This window comes from Heterodontus francisci, chromosome 1, assembly GCF_036365525.1.
Source record: "Heterodontus francisci isolate sHetFra1 chromosome 1, sHetFra1.hap1, whole genome shotgun sequence".
Classification (NCBI taxonomy): Eukaryota; Metazoa; Chordata; class Chondrichthyes; order Heterodontiformes; family Heterodontidae; genus Heterodontus; species Heterodontus francisci.
Window position 1 is genome coordinate 138,746,449 of NC_090371.1, and position 21,192 is coordinate 138,767,640.

Sequence of the window (21,192 nt, forward strand, 5' to 3'; positions counted from 1 at the left end):
CTTTTTCCAGGAGGTTATGAGTAATCTGGGTACAACACAGTTTAAGTCCCCAGCACACACTAACAGACACAAGGGGCTTTAAAAAGGTACCATCAGACTCTCAAAATGATGATCAGGGCATACTGTCATGAATATCCCCATGATTGGGATAAAGGGTTCGAATTTCTTTTGTTTGCCACTAGGCATTTACCTATTGAGTCTACCGGTTTTAGTCCTTTTGAATTCGTTTATGGACATGACGTTAGAGCTCCTCTAAAACTCTTAAAGAAAGGTTTTTCGAACAAAAGGATGAATCTTCTGCATTAGATTATGTATCTGTGTTATGGGAACTGCTCAACAGAGCCTGCAAAGTGGCTCAGAAACACCTAAAAGCTTCCCAAACAACTATGAAGAAATGGGCAGACAAACATACCAAGACCCGAACATTTCAATCAGGGGATTAGGTGTTAGTATTACTACCTTTACAGGGTGAACCACTGAAAGGATGGTTCAGTGGACCATATAGATTAGTCAAAAGGATTGGTAAAGTAAACTATCTGATTGACACCCCAGATCGCCAGAAAGAGAATTGGGTGTGTCACATCAATATGCTGAAACAATATAACCACTGGGAGGTGGATGAGCAAGCACAGGTATGTCACATAGTAGGGATAGTGAAGGATGAAAGGGATAGTAAGGATGAGGCAGAAAGAGACCTACACAATTCTCAAATTGACCCTCCTACTAACTGGTTAGCTAATACTAAATTGTTAAGGAGATTAGACACTATACTTTCATATTTAGATGCAGAACAACGAGAAGAACTAACAAGGCTACTCACAGCATTTTAAGGAGTCTGTAGGGATAAACCAGGATGTACAACTTTAGCAATACATGATATGGATATAGGAGAATCTTCTCCTATAAAACAGCATCCTTATCGTTTAAGTCCAAAGAAACAGGCCCAAGTGAAAGCAGAAATCCAATACATGTTGGAAAATTACCTAATTGAACCCAGTCAAAGCAACTGGAGTTCCCCAGTCATGTTAGTGCTTAAGCCTGACAGTTCAACTAGATTTTGCATAGACTACAGAAAGGTTAACGCAGTAACCAAGGCAGACTCCTACCCAATTCCTCGCTTGGACGACTGTATTGACAGAGTTTAAAGTGTCACATTTCTTACAAAAATTGATTTGTTAAAGGGATACTGGCAAGTTCCTTTCACACCCCGAGCTAAAGAAATATTGGCCTTTGTCACACCAGACAGTTTTTTCCAATGCTGGGTGATGCCATTAGGGCTAAAAATTGCCCCAGCAACTTTTCAGAGACTAATGAACCAAGTGGTAGCCAGCGTTCCTAACTGCGTGGTTTACTTTGATGATGTGCTGGTATACAGTGATACTTGGAAGGACCACTTGGAACAACTAAAAGCTATGTTTAGAAAATTACAGTTGGCTGATTTGGTGATAAACCTTGCCAAAAGTGAATTTGCAAAAGCACGGGTAACCTACCTCGCGCATATAGTAGGGAAAGGACAAGTGTTGCCAAGAGCAGCAAAAGTACAAGCATTGATGGAGTTCCCTGCCCCTAAGACCAAATGGAAAATCATAAGGTTTTTGGGGATGGTGGTTTCTACCGCAAGTCTGTACCAAATGATGAATCAGGCATAGAAAGACCAGTGAGATACTTTTCCAAAAAGCTAAATTGACACCAAAAGAGATACTCAACAATGGAAAAAGATGGTGCTTGGAAGGACAAAGGACTATTTCCTGACACATTCAATCCACAATGGACCTTGATCATCCGGTATTGTGTGTAAGAGGAGCATTCCAGAGACTGCTAAGGTGATACAATCCAAGACGTGGTCAAACCAGCTAGTCACATGACAAACCTGCTTGGCAACCTGGATTTTTCTGCATTGTACAAACAGTTTGAACTGAGAGTGTCTGTTTGCTCCTGGGCTGAAGATCTCTCCTATTTGCTTCCATCTCTTTGTCACAAGCCTCTGAATCAACTGAAGACACATGAACCTCAAGAGAGAAATGTCTCCTACAGTGAACAAGGCTTAAGAAGAATACTGGGCCCCAATGAAAAACACAATCTACCTACAATCAAGGACTCTACAGTGAGCTCGAGGAACCATAATAAAAACTCTTCAGATATTATCTCAAACTTGTCCACTTTTTTTTTTTTGCTCTTTTCTGTCTCTATTTGCATGTGTGTATCGCGTATGCAGGCTTGTATGGGTGTGTCATGTATCCGTAGGCATCAACCAAATTAGAGTTTAAGTTTAATAAATTTCAACCTTTCTTCTTTAAACCTAAGAAAACCTGTTTGTGCTGGTTTCTTTGCCTTATAATTGGAAAGCAGTGATCAAGGATTCGCCAAGGGGGAGCTAAAAACACGGTGTGTTTAAAATTAAACCCTTTTAAGATAAGACCAGGTGAAGGCTGAGAGGAACCCCTAGGCACCTTTCTCACGTTGTCATAACAAGAGTTTATTATTGCAGCCTCATCACTTAAAGATTATCCACATTGCGGGAAATATCAATGCAATTGCTGATGCTTTGTCTAGAATTTAACTTTGCTTTGAGTTATCTGAGTACAGAGATGGTACAAAGCAGAACTGTATTAGTTACAGGTAAAGAGTGAATTAGAATGAGTGTGTAAATGTGTTTTAATATTTTTCACCTTCTGGTTTTTCCCACTCTTTATAATGAAACGCATTAGTTTTAGTTTAGAGATGCAGCACTGAAACAGGCCCTTCGGCCCACCGAGTCTGTGCCGACCATCAACCACCCATTTATACTAATCCTACACTAATTCCATATTCTTACCACATCCCCACCTGTCCCTATATTTCCCTACCACCTACCTATACTAGGGGCAATTTATAATGGCCAATTTACCTATCAACCTGCAAGTCTTTGGCATGTGGGAGGAAACCAGAGCACCCGGAGGAAACCCACACAGACACAGGGAGAACTTGCAAACTCCACACAGGCAGTACCCAGAATTGAACCCGGGTTGCTGGAGCTGTGAGGCTGCGGTGCTAACCACTGCGCCACTGTGCTGCCCCAAATGGTGTTTCACTCCTCCAAGGATGGAGGTGTTATGAAAGTCATAGAATCATAGAGAGATACAGTACTGAAACAGGCCCTTCGGCCCACCGAGTCTGTGCCGACCAACAACCACCCATTTATACTAATCCTACATTAGTCCCATATTCCCTACCACATCCCCACCATTCTCCTACCACCTACCTACACTCGGGGCAATTTACAATGGCCAATTTACCTATCAACCTGCAAGTCTTTGACTGTGGGAGGAAACCGGAGCACCCGCCGCACAGGCAGTACCCAGAACCGAACTCGGGTCGCTGGAGCTGTGAGGCTACGGTGCTAACCACTGCACCACTGTGCCGCCCTAGTGCCTCCATTCTTAAATATTTTTTGAGGACTCGTGTTTTCGAATTGTGGAGATGGATTCATTGGAGAATTGAAGTGATTCCTTAGATATTGGACTTCAAATAGGTCTTGCAGCAGGAATACAGCAACAAGATTTCAGTTCCTACAAATTAAATGTACAAAGGTTTCTTAAACATGCAGGGTTTCTTCAAATACAGGAGAAATAGGAATCTGACATACTGGATGCAGGATTTGTTTTCAAGAGAGAGCTGAGCTGTTCTTCTTCTGGCAGGCAAGAAGCAACTGTTTGTTGTAACAGTTCAAACGGAAATTAAAACCTTTCAGAAGTCAAGCCTCCTGACATCTATAAATCTTGGCCTGTCACTTCTTCGTAAACATCTCCCTAAGACAAAAAATTACCCCTGCTGAGTGATTATCCACAGACAGGTGCCTTCCAGTAAGACTTGTTTACTGGCCAAATCCAGGAATTCTCTGGTGACTTTTTTTAAAAAACACACAAAATTCAGCAATCTCTTCAAGATTCCAGATTAATGTGTCCACAATTCAAATACAAGTCCTTAACATATTTTACAAAAGAAATAGAAGCGATCTCGTAACAAGATCATTCCATATATTATCCTTTTTTCCTTCAAGAATTAACAAGTATTTGGCCAAAGTATTTTTTTTTTTAAAGTGAATTTCTGCAGAGAAAACTTCTTTATTTTTTGTTTAACCGATGTGTGTTTGCTCGTTGGGTTAATTTAGAAGGAAACTTTCATATTTCAACCTGTGTGTGAATAAGCTTTGCATCATTATTGAATAAGTCTTGTTTTATACTTAATTAATATTTTGGTTGTTTATTAAAGAAACCTGGTTGGTGGATTTTATTCTGAAACTAAAAATAGAGTATATAATTGGCCATTTCGGTAACTGGGTAAAACATTTAAATATCTGTCATGACACGTGGAGAAGTGGAACTAGAGAAAGACAGTGCACTCCTCCAGCCTCAGTCGTAACATACAATAGATTGAAAATAATATATCCTACCTTAGCTACAGAGGACTAGACACGAAGCTTTAAAGGAACTTGTTGTTAGATTCTAAGTGCTTCAGTTATCTGAATTATTATACCATATCTTTTATTGGCTTTTGTAGTAATCAGTTACTCACATTTTACTTTTATCAGGTGGTGATCCACTCAAAATACAGAACAAATCTATGAAATACTGGCCCCAGTCTGCAGAACTATTGAACATGCGAGAATAAAAGTTCAGATGTTTCACAATTTTCACATTGCATCGCAGGGTTGAAAATTAGTTCATAAAAATCTCCTTTCTGTTGGCTACTTTTGGACATTCTCAACCCAGCTCCAAACCATTATTTAAGCATAACTTGATACGTTTTGATTGTCACTGGAACCAGTGCTTCTACTCCTTCAGAATTCACAACGAAACAAACTTTTTTTTCCTCTGGGACTTTGTGTAGCTTTTATGGCAACTAATACAAGGAATGTAAGAATTACAAGCTGGAGGCTATTCAGTCCATTGCACTTCTGTCAATGGGAGCTCTTCAGCTGAAGCTATCAACTTAATACCTTTTCTCTGCCCTTTTCCCATTTTTATTTATACCCCTCCTTTATAAATAACCGTCCAATTTGATAAATTATGTTATAGGCTCTGCTTCAATGACCCATTGTGCAAAAAAATTCTGATGACTAAATTCGATAGCTCCCGAAGATCACAATGCACGATTAACCCATGCTCGTTGATTGCAATGTGGGCAGCATGCTAACTTGTGCTTCGTGCTCATTTCAACTATTTCAGCGACGAGCCGGTGCTAATCACACTTTTGATTGCCCAGGTGCATCAGCAGGGGGGCTAATACTACAAAATAATTTAAAGTTACCCTATACCTCTTAAAGGTGAACTGCATTGGGGCTGCAGCAGTGCTGGCAGTCATGCAGTAAGTGACTCTGACCTGTGAAACATTGAAAAATGGCGTAACATGGGAGACAGTGGGCTCCAAGGTTTTCGGACAGTGTACTGGAGGCCTAGGTGGAGGAGGTGGAAAGGGGCAAGAGATGGGAGGCCTTCCAGACAAATGCTCGGGAGACAGTGGGAGCATATAGCAATGGCGGTCAATGTCAGCAGTCAAACGCGAGGGCCTGCATGCAGTGCCACAAGAAGTTCAGTGACCTCGCATGAGTGGTCAACATCAATGAATGCACCTTCAAATGCCATATTCCACCAACTGCAACACCAGCTCACACATTGTTCACTTCACCACACCACCGCTTACCTACCAACAATTTCAATCAATCAGGACTCTTACCCGACATTCAAATGCTCCACCACACACTCACACACTTAGCACTGCTGCAAATCTCACACCTACATCTCAGCCTGCACACACTGCCAGTTATTCAACGTAACAGCTACATAACCCAAACAGATTACACAACACTCAGGGACACACTTTCCTCTCTCTTGCAGGACAAGGAGGCGCACAATCGGAGGCAGCAGAAGCTGACTGGAGGGCGCCAGGCGCACTGGTATGTCCAAACACACATGGAGGAGACGGTGCTGGAAATTATTGGGATGGTTATTGCTGAGGCAGTGGCCAGCAGCAGGGCTGAAACCATCCAAAATGATGGTATCCACACACCTAATTCTCCTTCTCACATTCCACCTCACCCTCACTCACTTCAGATTTACCGGCTTCAGATGGTGTAAGCATGCACATCTTATTTTCCTCCCCTCTCCGCACCAAAGCCCTACCCCTGTGCCTTTCTCCTTTCAGAAACGCAAGAAGTGCAACCTGGCGAGGCACTGGAGAAACAGCAAGAAAACTGTGATAATGAAAATGCACCATAACTTAATTTCACACTCGCAGCCACCAGTTCAGATACTGACACCGCACGTAATTTAGAGGGTAGCTGAGAGTCAGGATCTGCATGTGGTGAGACACTAGGCACAAGTGAGCAGTGACAAGGGCAGGTGACAAGGATAGTACAGGTGCCAGCTCACCAGAGGGAGGAGGGTTACACACGAGTTCTGCTGCAGAGCAACCAGATTAGAACTTCGATGGGACAGCTTACAGAAGAACATTGATGGATAGGCACAACAAAATACTTCATGCATTGGGAAGCCTGCCAGTAAGCCTGCGGTCAATGTCAAGAACGATCCTGCCATTTTCTCTCTGGAAAACAGAATTTGTCCTCCCACCGCTGCCTCTCCACCAGTGCCCATCATCCAGCCAGCCCAGACTGCTGCCACCCAGACCAAGACGGTGCAATCCGCAGCCAGGCATTCTAGGCTTAGAGCTGCTCATGGTCGTCCCCCAAGACCATCTGCAATCTCCTCCACTGAAACTCAGTAGCCTTCTATGCAACCACTGGGGAAGCACTAGGAGAGGCAAAGGTACAAAGAACACAGGCATTAAGAGATTACACAAGGGTGATTAGTTGCCTTATGTTTGCAATATGGCATGTTTTCATTTATAAATTTGGTTTGGAATGTTTATTATGTTGTGGCTTTTATTTTTGCCTGTGACCAAGTGAACACTTATGGTTAGTGACAAAGGGAAGGTAAGGTGCGGGACTGTTGCTGAATGGGGAATTGAGATTGCAGTTACTGGTATCACACTCGATGAGTTCTTCACAGCCAACTCGATAAGAAAGGGGCTTTCTAGGGTGCCTTCTCCCTTCCTCTTCCTTCGCCTTATGGTCTTGCATGTCGTGCTCATTGCTGTATAGCTGGTGGCAAGGGCTGTTCCCTCGTGATGGTGAAGTTGTGCAACTTTTAGCAGACCACTACAAACCTTCACACCTACTCTGCCAAGTTCAGCACGGCTCCTCCAGAGCAATCCAGGCAGCAGAAGCATTGTTTAAACTCCACCACATTTTGTAAGGTAGCAGGCTTTCACTGTATGCATAGTGCACACATGTGTGTAGGTTGCTCACCACAGTCATCAGCAATGTTGTCAGCAGATAGCCCTCGTCATCCAGTAGCCCCTCTTTGGTTTGCTGTGGTGGTGTAAACGCAGCTGGCACAGCAGAATGAAGGCATCAAAACTGCTGCAAGGATACCAGGCATTGACCTGCATGATTCTCTGCCTGTGGCCACACAGCAGCTGAATGATGAAGGAAGGAATCCCTTTCGAGTCCAGTATGGGCAGAGTTCACATGCAGCACCCTCAAAGTTACGTGCAAGCAGTCAATGGCACTCTGCATCACAGGGAGGTCTGCAATCCTGGTGCAGCCATGTGCTCGCTCTGCCTGCTTGTATCTGGTCTCATGCAGGCCTCTCCTGCCAAGAATGAGGCATATTTATTTTGTCATATGAACATTGATTTTAAACTTGCTGGGAAGAAGACAAAGCCTGTTACAAGGGCTGCCAGACACTTAGCTGAAAAACATTTGCATACTAACAGACAGTGCTTGTGCAGACAAAAGGACCATTCCCTGACACATTCAACCCACAATGGATTTTGATCACCAGACATTGAAGGTGTATGGAACAGCATTCCAGAGACTGCTAAGGTGATACAATCCACAAAAGCCAGGACTGGTTAAACCAGCTGGTCACATGACTAACTGGCTGGTCCAGGGTTTTTTGAACTAGGCAGAGTTTGAACTCAGGAGAAAGACTGTTTGCTCCTGGAGGGAGAAGAACTCTCCTGTCTGCTCCCATCTCTTTCTCACAAGTCTCTGGACCCACTGAGGACACATGAACTTCAAGACAGAAAAGTCTCCTACATCGAACAAGGTTTAAGAAGAATACTGGGTGCCAACAAAAAGCAAGACCTTTCCACAATCAAGGACTTTACAGCAAGCTCCAAGAACAGTAACCAAAACCTTCTTCAGATATTGCCTCAAACTTTTCCACTTTATTTCTTCTGCTCTTTTCTGTCTCTATCCGCATGTGCATATCGCGTATGCATGCTAGCTTGGGCACGTCGCGTATCCATAGGCGGTAAACAATTTAGAGTTTAAGTTTAATAAAGTTCAACCTTTTTTCTTTAACTCGGAGAAAACTTGTTTAGCTAGTTTCTTTGCCTCATAATTAGAAGTTAGTGAACAAGGATTCACTAAGGGGGAGCTAAAAAAAAGTGTGTTTAAAATTAAACCCTGTTATGGTACAACCAGGTGAAGGCTGAGAGGGTGAGAGGGACATGAGAGGGAACCCTAGACCCCTTTCTCACCTGGTCGTAACACTGGTAAATGAGTATGAAATGTAGCTAACTCTCAACGAATAGAGATTCTTCGCTACCTCCCTTATGAAACTGTGAAATGTTGCAAATATCTCCAGGTCCACCCTGAAAGCAGCCAAAGCCATTGAAGTTCATTGCAGGGTCACCTTCACAGCCACCAGCAACCTCAGCCTGCTCTGAGGTTGCAGTTGTTGCCGTAGCAGGTGATAGATTTCAGTGAGGACCTCCTTACTGAAGCACAAACGTCTCACACATTGTTCCTTGATGAGGTTCCTGAGGTAGGAGAATTGCTCCCTGAACAGATATGGCCTACTGCTGAAAGAACTTCTGCCCATTCTTCTTTCAGTATCTTGTCCTGCTCTGTGTGGCCTCTGTTCATTCTCCAAGTTTGCTGTATTCCAAGGGGAATGCTTACTTGTGCATCCATGTCTGGGAGCAACTAGTTTGTGCACAAGCCTTAAAATTAGCAAAAAAGTCTTTCAGCACTTTCCATACCACTCCCTGTAGACTTTTTCAACGTGAAATAACTACAGAAAGCACCAAACACTTGTAGAATCAGAGCAACAGCCAAAAGGAATCAACCAACACTAACCTGTAAGTAGTCGATGATCCCTTTAAATTGCACTTGTGCTCGGTCCCACGTGCTGCTGACCTTATGTTAAGAGTGGGCATAAGCTGGAGCATAGAATTCCAAAATGGCACACTGATTGATGTTATGTTCTGCCTGCTCTGCATTCTTCTGGTGGATATTCAGGGTACATGGACGAACGCCCTAACCAATATAGCATCCGGCACAATTTGCCCCACAAAAGTGCATGCACTGCAGATGCCATTTTGCAGCTCCAAATGCACTCGTAACACCCCAAGAAATGGACACATAGGATCCCAATTTCCTGTCTTTCATATCCTTAAAACCCTTGGCAGAATAACTCGTCTAATTTCAGTCTTCTAGTGATAATCTTGAATCTATGTCCCATAAATTTGGGTAAGCCTATTTTTAGGCACCTTAATCGCGCAGTGTTAATGGCCCATGCTCAATTAGGGAGGTCTGAGGAGGCCAGATTTTAGACCACATCATAACTGGCGCTGTTGTAGGAGCCCGCACAGGTTAGTGCTCCATGTTCCAAATTTGGGTATGACTGGGCTGGATTGTGGGGGTCTGGAGGACAAATGCGTGGGCCTCAGAGCATCGCTGGCAAGGCCAGAATTTGTTTCCCATCCCGAGATGCCCTTAACCGAGTGGCTCGGCCATTTCAGAGTTAAGACTCAACCACATTCCTGTGGGTCTGGAGTCACATACAGGCCAGATCAGGTGAGGATGGCAGATTTCCTTCCGTAAAGGACATTAGTGAACCCGATGGGTTTTTCAATAATCTGGAAGCTTCATGGTCACCCTTACTACTATTAGCTTTTTATTTCATATTTATTTATTAACTGAGTTTAAGTCTCCCAGCTGCTGTGGTGGGATTTGAACTCATGCCTCCAGATCATTAGTCCACATTTCTGGATTACTAGTTTAGCAACCTAATCACTAAGTTACCATTCCCTAGTGCTAGCAGGGATTAGGTAGGATGATCGTAGTCCTCAGGAGTAGCATTGAGCTGGGAGGGGAGGAGGCCTGGGCAGGGGCTGGAGTGGGGGTGTGGGGGAGAGATCTGGGTGGAGCCTGGAGATCAGAATCAGGAGTGAGGTTGGAGATCTCAGGAGTGGAAGTAGAGGTGATTGTGGTAAGTATTTATCTTTTGTTTTCAATTATGTAATGTTTAGCATTGATGTTCTCAGAGGCAATTAGCACTGGCACTGACTGCCTCAAGGTAAACCAAAGTTGCAGGAGGAATCAGAAGCAGGCGTTAGTTTATTTGCTTATACAAATAAGGTGCCTAAAAGCTGCTTCAGATGCAGTTAAAGATGTTTCTCCTTTACCAGGATGGCGGCCAGCATAATACATGGCAGAAGTGGGAGCTTGTGCATTGGATACTATTTTGGGCTACAAACAGCACCTGTACACCTGTAAAGCCTAAACTACGGGTGCTACCAATCCCAATTCTGCGCTCAATGCCCTCTTATGGTAACTGTCTGAGGCTGAACCAGACTTCATGCAACCTTAATGTCATATTTGATTGAGATGAGCTTCCCAACACATTGTTTTATGCTTTCATGAGATGTGGGTGTTGCTGGCAAGGCCAACATTTGTTGCCCATTCCTAATTGCTCTTGACAAATGAGAGCTTGCAAGGTCATTTCAGAGGGCAGTTAAGAGTCAACCACATTTCTGTGGGCCTGGAGATACATGTAGGCCAGGTCAGGTAAGCACAGCAGATTTCCTTCCCTAAAAGACATGAGTGAACCAGATGGGTTTTTATGACAACTGATGATCGGATCGAGTCTACGGGATTCTTAAGGGGGAGGGGGAGCAGCCAGAAGTCGTGGTACACATCGGTACCAATAACATAGCTAGGAAAAGGGATGAGAACCTGAAAAGCGAATATAGGGAGTTAGGTTGGAAGCTAAAAGGCAGGACGAGCAGGATAGTAATCTCAGGATTGATACCGGTGCCACGTGCTAGTGAGGCTAGAAACAGAGAGCAAGTGCAGCTGAACACGTGGCTACAGAGCTGGTGTAGGAGGGAGGGCTTCAGATATGTGGATCATTGGGATACCTTCTGGGGAAGGTGGGACCTGTACAAGAAGGACGGGTTGCATCTGAACTGGAGGGGCACCAATATCCTGGGCGGGAGGTTTGCTAGCGCTCTTCGGGAGGGTTTAAACTAGTTTGGCAGGGGGATGGGAACTGGAGCTACGGATCAGTGGATGTGGTAGCTGTTGAACAGGCAGATACAGAGTGCAGAGAGCCTGAGAGGAAGGTTAGACAGTTGACAGGGCAAAGTTGCAGCCAGTATGATGGGTTGAAGTGCATCTATGTTAATGCAAGAAGTGTCAGGAGTAAGGGTGATGAACTTAGAGCATGGATCAGTACTTGGAGCTACGATGTTGTGGCCATTACGGAGACTTGGATATCACAGGGGCAGGAATGGATGTTGGATATTCCGGGGTTTAGATGTTTCAAAAGGAATAGGGAGGGAGGTAAAAGAGGTGGGGGAGTGGCATTGCTAATCAGGGATAGTATCATATCTACAGAAAGGGAGGTCGTCGAGGAGGGTTTGTCTACTGAGTCATTATGGGTGGAAGTCAGAAACAGGAAAGGAGCAGTCACTTTATTGGGAGTTTTCTATAGACCCCCCAATAGCAACAGAGACACGGAGGAACAGATTGGGAGGCAGATTTTGGAAAGGTGCAGAAGTAACAGGGTTGTTGTCATGGGTGACTTCAACCTCCCTAATATTGACTGGAACCTCCTGAGTGCAAATAGTTGGATGGAGCAGTTTTTGTCAGGTGTGTCCAGGAAGGTTTCCTGACTCAATATGTAGATAGGCCGACTAGAGGGGAGGCTATGTTGGATTTGGTGCTTGGCAACGAACCAGGCCAGGTGGCAGATCTCTCGGTGGGAGAGCATTTCGGTGATAGTGATCACAACTCCCTGACCATTACTATAGTCATGGAGAGGGACAGGAGCAGACGGAATGGGAAAATATTTAATTAGGGGAGGGGAAATTACAATGCTATTTGGCAGGAACTGGGGAGCATAAATTGGGAACAGATGTTCTCAGGGAAGTGCACGACAGATATGTGGAGGTTGTTCAGGGAGCACTTGCTGCGACTACTGGATAGGTTTGTCCCGATGAGGCAAGGAAGGGATGGTAGGGTGAAGGAACCTTGGATGACAAGAGATGTGGAACAGCTAGTCAAGAGGAAGAAGGAAGCTTACTTAAGGTTGAGGAAGCAAGGATCAGACAGGGCTCTAGAGGGTTACAAGGTAGCCAGGAAGGAACTGAAGAATGGACTTAGGAGAGCTAGAAGGGGACATGAAAATGTCTTGGCGGGTAGTATTAAGGAAAATCCCATGGCGTTCTACACTTATGTGAGGAACAAGAGGATGGCCAGAGTGAGGGTAGGACCTGTCAGGGATAGTGGAGGGAACTTGTGCCTGGCGTCGGAGGAGGTAGGGGAGGTCCTAAATTAATACTTTGCTTCAGTATTCACTAGTGAGAGGGACCTGGTCATTTGTGAGGACAGCGTGAAACAGGCTGATATGCTCGAACAGGTTGATGTTAAGAGGGAGGATGTGCTGGAAATTTTGAAAGACATGAGGACAGATAAGTCCCCGGGGCCAGACGGGATATACCCAAGGATATTACGGGAAGCGAGGGAAGAGATTGCCGTGCCTTTGGCGATGATCTTTGCATCCTCACTGTCCACTGGAGTAGTACCAGATGATTGGAGGGCGGCAAATGTTATTCCCTTGTTCAAGAAAGGGAATTATTGAATTCTTTGAAGATGCGACAAAACACATTGATGAAGGAAGAGCAGTGGATGTGGTGTACATGGATTTTAGCAAGGCGTTTGATAAAGTTCCCCATGGTAGGCTCATTCAGAAAGTAAGGAGGCATGGGATACAGGGAAAGTTGGCTGGCTGGATACAGAATTGGCTGGCCCATAGAAGACAGAGGGTAGTAGTAGATGGAAAGTATTCAGCCTGGAGCTCGGTGACCAGTGGTGTTCCGCAGGGATCTGTTCTGGGACCTCTGCTCTTTGTGATTTTTATAAATGACTTGGATGAGGAAGTGGAAGGCTGGGTTAGCAAGTTTGCCGATGACACGAAGGTTGCTGCAGTTGTGGATAGTGTGGAAGGCTGTTGTAGGTTGCAACGGGACATTGACAGGATGCAGAGCTGGGCTGAGAAGTGGCAGATGGAGTTCAACCTGGAAAAGTGTGAAGTGATTCATTTTGGAAGGTCGAATTTGAATGCGGAATACAGGCTTAAAGACAGGATTCTTGGTAGTGTGGAGGAACAGAGGGATCTTGGGGTCCATGTCCATAGATCGCTCAAAGTTGCCCACCCAAGTTGATAGGGTTGTTAAGAAGGCGTATGGTGTGTTGGCTTTCATTAACAGGGGGATTGAGTATAAGAGCCGCGAGGTTATGCTGCAGCTCTATAAAGCCCTGGTTAGACCACACTTGGAATATTGTGTTCAGTTCTGGTCGCCTCATTATAGGAAGGATGTGGAAGCTTTAGAGAGGGTGCAGAGGAGATTTACCAGGATGCTGCCTGGACTGGAGGGCATGTCTTACGAAGAAAGGTTGAGGGAGCTAGGGCTTTTCTCATTGGAGCGAAGAAGGATGAGAGGTGACTCGATAGAGGGGTACAAGATGATGAGAGGCATAGCTAGAGTGGATAGCCAGAGACTTTTTCCCAGGGTGGAAAGGGCTATCACCAGGGGGCATAATTTTAAGGTGATTGGAGGAAGGTTTCGGGGAGATGTCAGAGGTAGGTTCTTTACACAGAGAGTGGTGGGTGCGTGGAATGCACTGCCAGCGGTGGTAGTAGAAGCAGATACATTAGGGGCATTTAAGCGACTCTTGGATAGGTACATGGATGATAGTAGTATGAAGGGTATGTGGGTAGTTTGATCCTCGAGTAGGTTAAAGGTTCGGCACATCATCGTGGGCCGAAGGGCCTGTACTGTTCTATGTTCTATGATAGTCTTTGTAATGGTGGCATGAACCTAACTTTCAATTCCAGATTTGTATTAATTAACTGAATTTATTAATTGAATTTAAACTCCACCAGCTGCCATGGTGGCATTTGAACCCATGTCCCCAGGACATTAGCCTGGGTTTCTGGATTACTAGTTCAGCGATATTACCACTATGTCACCATCTCCCACCGAGGCACTAAGCTGCCTAGTTCCACCTCCGTAATATCACCTGACTCTGCCCTGTCTCAGCTCATCCACTACTAAAACACTCATTCTTTGTTCTCTCCAGACTTGACTATTCCAGTGCACTCCTGGCCAGCCTCCCAACTCCCACTGTCCATAAACCTAAGCACATCCAAAACTCTGCTGCCCATTTTAGAGTCAGCAGTAAACTCAAATGAGGGAAGATCTGGGCATGGGACATACAACAAGCTGGTAAATTTTGAATATTCTGTTGGTTGGATCTCTGGAAGTCAAAGGTAGAAGCAGTGTCCAGAGTCGAAGAAATTCCTCCCATTTCAGAGCACCTTGCTCTTTGTTCAAAAGATCTCCCCGTATTCTAACTCGCACTACTCCCATTCACCCATCACTCCTTTGCTCACTGACCAACATTGGCTCCTGGCTGAACAATGCCTCAATTTTAAAATTCTCATCCTTGCGTTCAAATTCCTCCATAGCCTCTACGCTTCTCTAACTCTGGCCTTTTGCACAGAAATTTCAGAGTTAGTCTGCTAAATTATTAGACTGCTTATCCGGCATCCAGTACTGAATGAGCAGAAGTGTCCTTCAATTAAATATTGGAAAGACTGAAGCCACTGTTTTCAGTCTCTGCTCCAAACTCTATTTCCGAGCTACGATTTCATCCTTCACCCTGGCAACATTCTTAGATTAAGCCAGTCTTTGCAAACTTGGTGTCACATTTGACCCCGAGATGAACTTTCGACCTCACACTCCCGCCATCACGAAGAGTGCCTATTTCCATCTCCATAACATTGCCCAACTTCACCCCTGCCTTAGCTCACCTGCTGCTGAAACCTTCATTCATGCCTTCCTTACCTCTAGCCCTGACTAATCCAACACATTCCTGGCTGGTCTCCCACATTCTACCCTTCGTAAACGTGTGGTCATCCAAAACCCTGTTGCCCATGTCTTAACTCGCACCAAATCCCGTTCCCCTATCACTCTTCTGAACACTGACCTACACTGACTCCTGGTTAAGCAACGTCTTGCGACAGTTTGCAATTGGCAGCCATAACTTCAATTGCCGAGGGCCTAAGCTCTGGAATTCTCTCCCTCAACCTCTCCGCCCCTCTACCTATCCACCTCTCTATCCTCCTTTAAGACATTCCTTAAAATCTACCTCTTTGAGAAAGCTTTTTGTCATCTGCTTGTGTGTGTTCAGTGTTAAACTTCATTTGACAATGTTCTTGTGAAGCACTGTGAGACATTTTACTATGTTAAAGGTAGGTGTAAAGGTTCAAGGTGTCCTCAGTACCTTGCTCTATGGCAGCGAGGCCTGGACAACGTATGTCAGCCAAGAGCGACGTCTCAATTCATTCCAGCTTCGCTGCCTCCGGAGAATACTTGGCATCAGGTGGCAGGACCGTATCTCCAACACAGAAGTCCTCGAGGCGACCAACATCCCCAGCTTATACACACTACTGAGTCAGAGGCGCTTGAGATGGCTTGGCCATGTGAGCCGCATGGAAGATGGCAGGATCCCCAAAGACACATTGTACAGCGAGCTCGCCACTGGTATCAGACTCACCGGCCGTCCATGTCTCCGCTTTAAAGACGTCTGCAAACGCGACATGAAATCCTGTGACATTGATCACAAGTCGTGGGAGTCAGTTGCCAGCGTTTGCCAGAGCTGGTGGGCAGCCATAAAGACGGAGCTAAAGTGTGGCGAGTCAAAGAGACTTAGTAGTTGGCAGGAAAAAAGACAGAGGTGCAAGGGGAGAGCCAACTGTGGAACAGCCCCGACAAACAAATTTCTCTGCAGCACCTGTGGAAGAGCCTGTCACTCTAGAATTGGCCTTTATAGCCACTCCAGGCGCTGCTTCACAAACCACTGACCACCTCCAGGCGCTTATCCATTGTCTCTCGAGATAAGGAGGCCAAAGAAGAAGAAGAAAAGGTAGAAAATAAATGCAAGTTGTTGTTTTAACAATTCATCAACAGTGGATACAACATAATTCTATATGTTGCTGTTTACCCTTTTAAAGCTTTTCATAATTTTAGAAAGGACAAACTGGATACTCCTTTGTACTCTTCAAAAATAATTAGATTTTGTTGACCTTGTTTTTTGGATACTTCCACTGCAGTAAAACTGCACTTCGACAAGCAATTATAAGCAATTACCATGACAAAATATGCAACTATACCATTAAGATGTGAAAAAAATTACAGAAAATTAAGATCACTTACCGACATTCAAGTTTTTTAATTTCTTAAGGCTGTATGAGAGTAAATGCATCGAGAACCAGTGCAGTCAAACACTTCAGTCATTCTGGAAAAAAAGGTTTCACATGAAATCTCACAAGATTGCACAATTACTTTAGAATGATTCACAACTTTAAGTGACAATAACTTAGGTGTGATTAAATGACAGGGTCCTGCAATAACCAAATACTTGGAAAGTAGCAAGATATATTCATAGCACTATGAGAATTAAAGTGACCAAAAGGTATCAAATACAACAGAAATACACTTCGCTACCTCCAAAACTAGTCTTCAGTCATTTTAGAAACTTCTCCTGTGACCAAGTAACTTTTGAACATCTATCAGCCCAAACTCATCTGCTTCACCTTAATTTCTCAATGATACCCTGATTTTTCCAATATCTTGCACAACAACACATATTTATAAAGCGCCTTTAACAGAATAAAATGTCCCAAGGCACTTCACAGGAACATTATAAAATCAAATATGACACCGAGCCACTAAAAGAGATATTAGGTCAGATGATCAAATGCTTGGTCAAAGAGGTAGATTTAAGGTGTGTCTTAAAGGAGGAAAGCAAGGTAGAGAGTCGGAGAGGTGTGGGGAGGGTATTCCAGAGCTTAGGGCCTTGGCAATGAAAGGCGCGACCACCAACTGTTAAAATCGTGGATACACAAGAGGCCAGAATTAGAGGAGTGTGGATATCTTGGAGGGTGGTGGGGCTGGAGGAGATTACAGAGATAGTGAGGGGTGAGGCCATGGAGGGATTTGAAAACAAGGATGAGACTTTTAAAAGAAAGACGTTGCTTGACCGGGAGCCAATGTAGGCCAGCCTGGAGACCTGAGCGGCAGAAAGCTCTCTCTCTCTCTCTCTCTCACTCTCACTCTCTTTGTGCCGGCACGCGCTGAGATTCGAAAGAGGGAAAAAAGACTTACAGTGACATCACGGGAAATCTGCAAGGTGATTGGTTGGGTTAGTAACAGCATTTAAATAGCTTAAAAAAAGGGGAAAAAAGGAAAAATCCTCAAAACCTACCCTATAAGTGATAAGGTGAGTATTACTAAAGTGTGTTTTTTTTAATTAGTGTGATTTATTAAGGACTTTAGATTGTAGTGGGTAGTACTTGGAATAGAACACGGCCCCTACTGTAATTAGTATTTTTAATAGGGAGTAACTAAGTAATCTAAAGGTACGTCATGGCAGGAGAGCTCAGCCCCGTGATATGCTCCTCCTGTGCTTTGTGGGAAATCAGGGACGCTTCTAGTGTCCTTGACGACCATGTGTGCAGGAAGTGTATCCATCTGCAGCTACTGGCTACCTGCATTACGGAACTGGAGCTGCGGGTGGATTCACTGTGGAGTATCCGCGATGCTGAGGACGTTGTGGATAGCACATTTAGCCAGGTGGTCACACCGCAGGTAATGGCTGCACAGGCAGAAAAGGGATGGGTGACCACCATGCGGAGTAGTGGCGCAGGCAGGTAGTGCAGGAGGCCACTATGGCCATCCCCCCCTGAAACAGATATATTGCTTTGGATACTGTTGGGGGGGGGGTTTGCCTCCCAGGGGAAAGCAGCAACAGCCAAGTTTTTTGGCACCATGGATGACTCTGCTGCACAGCAGGGCTGGGGGAAAGACTGGGAGAGCCATAGTGATAGGAAATTCAATTGTAAGGGGAACAGACAGGCGTTTCTGTGGCCGCAAAATAGACTCCAGGAGGGTATGTAGCCTCCCTGGTGCTAGGGTCAAGAATGTCTTGGAGCAGCTGCAAGACATTCTGAAGAGGGAGGGTGAACAGCCAGTGGTCGTGGTACATGTCGGTACCAATGACATAGATAGAAAAAGGGAAGGTCCTGCAAGATGAATTTAAGGAGATCGCAGCTCAATTAAAAAGCAGGACCTCAAAGGTAGTAATCTCAGGATTACTTCCTGTGCCACGTGTTAGTGACTATAGGAACAGGAGAATAGACCAGACGAATGCATGGCTGGAGAAATGGCGCAGGAGGGCGGGGTTTAGATTCCTAGGACATCAGGACCTGTTCTGGGGAAGGTGGGACCTGTACAAGTGGGACGGGTTACATCCAGGCAGGACCAAAACCGATGTCCTTGCAGGGGCGTTTGCTAGTGCTGTTGGGGAGGATTTAAACTGGAATGGCAGGGGTAGGGAACCTGAGCGGGGAGACTGAGGAGGAGGAAACAAGGATAGAAACGAAAGACAGGAAACAGAAAGGCAAGTGTGGAAGACATAGGAATCAAGGGCAAGAAACAAATAGGGCCATAGAGCGAAATAATGCTAAGATGACTCAGAATGTTAAAAAGACAAGCCTAAAGGCATTGTGTCTCAATGCGTGGAGTATTCGCAAGGTAGGCACATTAACTACGCAAATAGATGTAAAACGATATAGTTGTGATTACAGAGACATGGCTGCAGGGTGACCAAGGATGGAAACTGAACATCCAAGGGTATTCAATATTTAGGAAGGACAGGCAAAAAGGGAAAGGAGGTGGAGTAGTGTTGTTAATAAAAGAGGAAATCAATACAATAGTGAGGAAGGATATTAGCTCAGAGAATCTGATGTGGAATCTGTGTGGGTGGAGCTAAGAAACATCAAGGGGCAGAAAATGTTGGCGGGGGTTGTATATAGACCCCCAAACAGCAGTGGTGACGTAGAGGATGGCATTAAACAGGAAATCAGAGACGCATGCAATAAGGGTACAACCGTAATTATGGGTGAATCTAATCTACATATAGATTAGGCAAACTAAATTAGCAATAATACTGCAGAGCAGGACTTCCTGGAGTGTATATGTGATGGTTTTATGCACTAATACGTTGAGGAACCAACTAGAGAACAGGCCATCCTAGACTGGGTATTGTGTAATAATAAAGGATTAGTTAGCAATCTTGTGTGGGTTCCCTTGGGGAAGAGCGACTATAACATGATAGAATTCTTCATTCAGATGGAGAGTGAGACAGTTGATTCCGAGACTAGGGTCCTGAATCTAAATAAAGGAAACTATGAAGGTATGAGGCATGAGTTGTCTATGATAGATTGGGGAATGTTACTTAAAGAGTTGGCTGTGGATAGGCAATGGCTAGCACTTAAAGAGCGCATGGATGAATTACAACAATTGTTGATTCCTGTCTGGCGCAAAAATAAAACTGGAAGGGTTGCTCAACCGTGGCTTACAAAAGAAATTAGGAATAGTATTACATCCAAGGAGGAGAAAGATAAAATGGCCAGAATAAGCAGCAAACCTGAGGATTGGGAGCAGTTTAGAATTCAGCAAAGAAGGACAAAGGGATTAATTAAGAAGGGGAAAATAGAGTATGAGAGTAAGCTTGCAGAGCACATAAAAACTGACTGTAAAAGCATCTATAGATATGTGAAGAGAAAAAGATTAGTGAAGACAAATGTGGGTCCCTTACAGTCAGAAACAGGGGAATTTATAATGGGGAACAAAGAAATGGCAGACCAATTAAATACATACTTTAGTTATGTCTTCACAAAGGAGGACACAAATTGCCTCCCAGAAATGTTGGGGAACATAGGATCTAGTGAGAGGGAGGAACTGTATGAAATCTGTATTACTAGGGAAATGTTGTTAGAGAAATTGATGGCATTGAAGGCCGATAAATCCCCAGGGCCTGATAATCTACATCCCAGAGTACCTTAAGGAAGCAGGCCTAGAAATAGTAGATGCATTGCTGGTCATTTTTCAAAATTCTATAGACTCTGGAACAGTTCCAACAGATTGGAGGGTAGCTAATGTAACCCCACTACTTAATAAAGGAGGTAGAGAGAAAACTGGGAATTATAGACCAGTTAGCCTGACATTAGTAGTGGGGAAATGCTAGAGTCCATTATAAAAGATGTAATAGCGAGCACTTGGAAAACAATGACAGGATCGGACAAAGTCAACATGGATTTATGAAAGGGAAATCATGCTTGACAAATCTACTAGAATTTTTTGAGGATGTAACTAGTAGGATAAGGGAGAACCAGTGAATGTGGTGTATTTGGACTTTCAGAAGTCTTTTGATAAGGTCCCACATAAGAGATTAGCATGCAAAATTAAAGTACATGGAATTGGGGGTATGGTACTGAATGGATAGAGAACTGGTTGGCAGACAGGAAACAAAGAGTAAGAATAAATGGGTCTTTTTCCGAGTGGCAGGCAGTGATTGTGGGGTACCGCACGGATCAGTGTTAGGACCCCAGCTATTCACAATATATATTAATGATATCGATGAGGGAATTAAATGTGATATTTCCAAGTTTGCAGATGACACGAAGCTGAGTGGGACTGTGAGTTGTGAGGAGGATGCAGAGAAGCTCCAGTGTGATTTGGACAGGTTGAGTGAGTGGGCAAATACATGATGCATGGATAAATGTGAGGTTATCCACTTTGGTGGCAAATACAGAAAGGCAGATTATCTGAACTGCGATAGATTGAGAAAGGGGGAGGTGCAGCGAGACCTGGGTGTCCTTGTGCACCAGTCACTGAAAGCAAGCATGCAGGTGCAGCAGGCAGTTAAGAAGGCAAATGGTATGTTGG

At 44.4% G+C, this 21,192-nt stretch overlaps 1 protein-coding gene across 3 annotated transcripts in view; it reads right to left on the minus strand.

Annotated features, from left to right (window-relative positions):
• The window catches only part of LOC137372677 (kelch-like protein 5), a 211,094-nt gene that overhangs the window by 126,292 nt on the left and 63,610 nt on the right, over nucleotides 1-21,192 (minus strand). For all 3 annotated transcript variants that reach the window (XM_068036734.1, XM_068036744.1, XM_068036724.1), the window contains one exon: nucleotides 16,618-16,699. The gene's annotated coding sequence lies outside the window, so the exon portion shown is untranslated. The remainder of the gene's footprint in view (nucleotides 1-16,617; nucleotides 16,700-21,192) is intronic.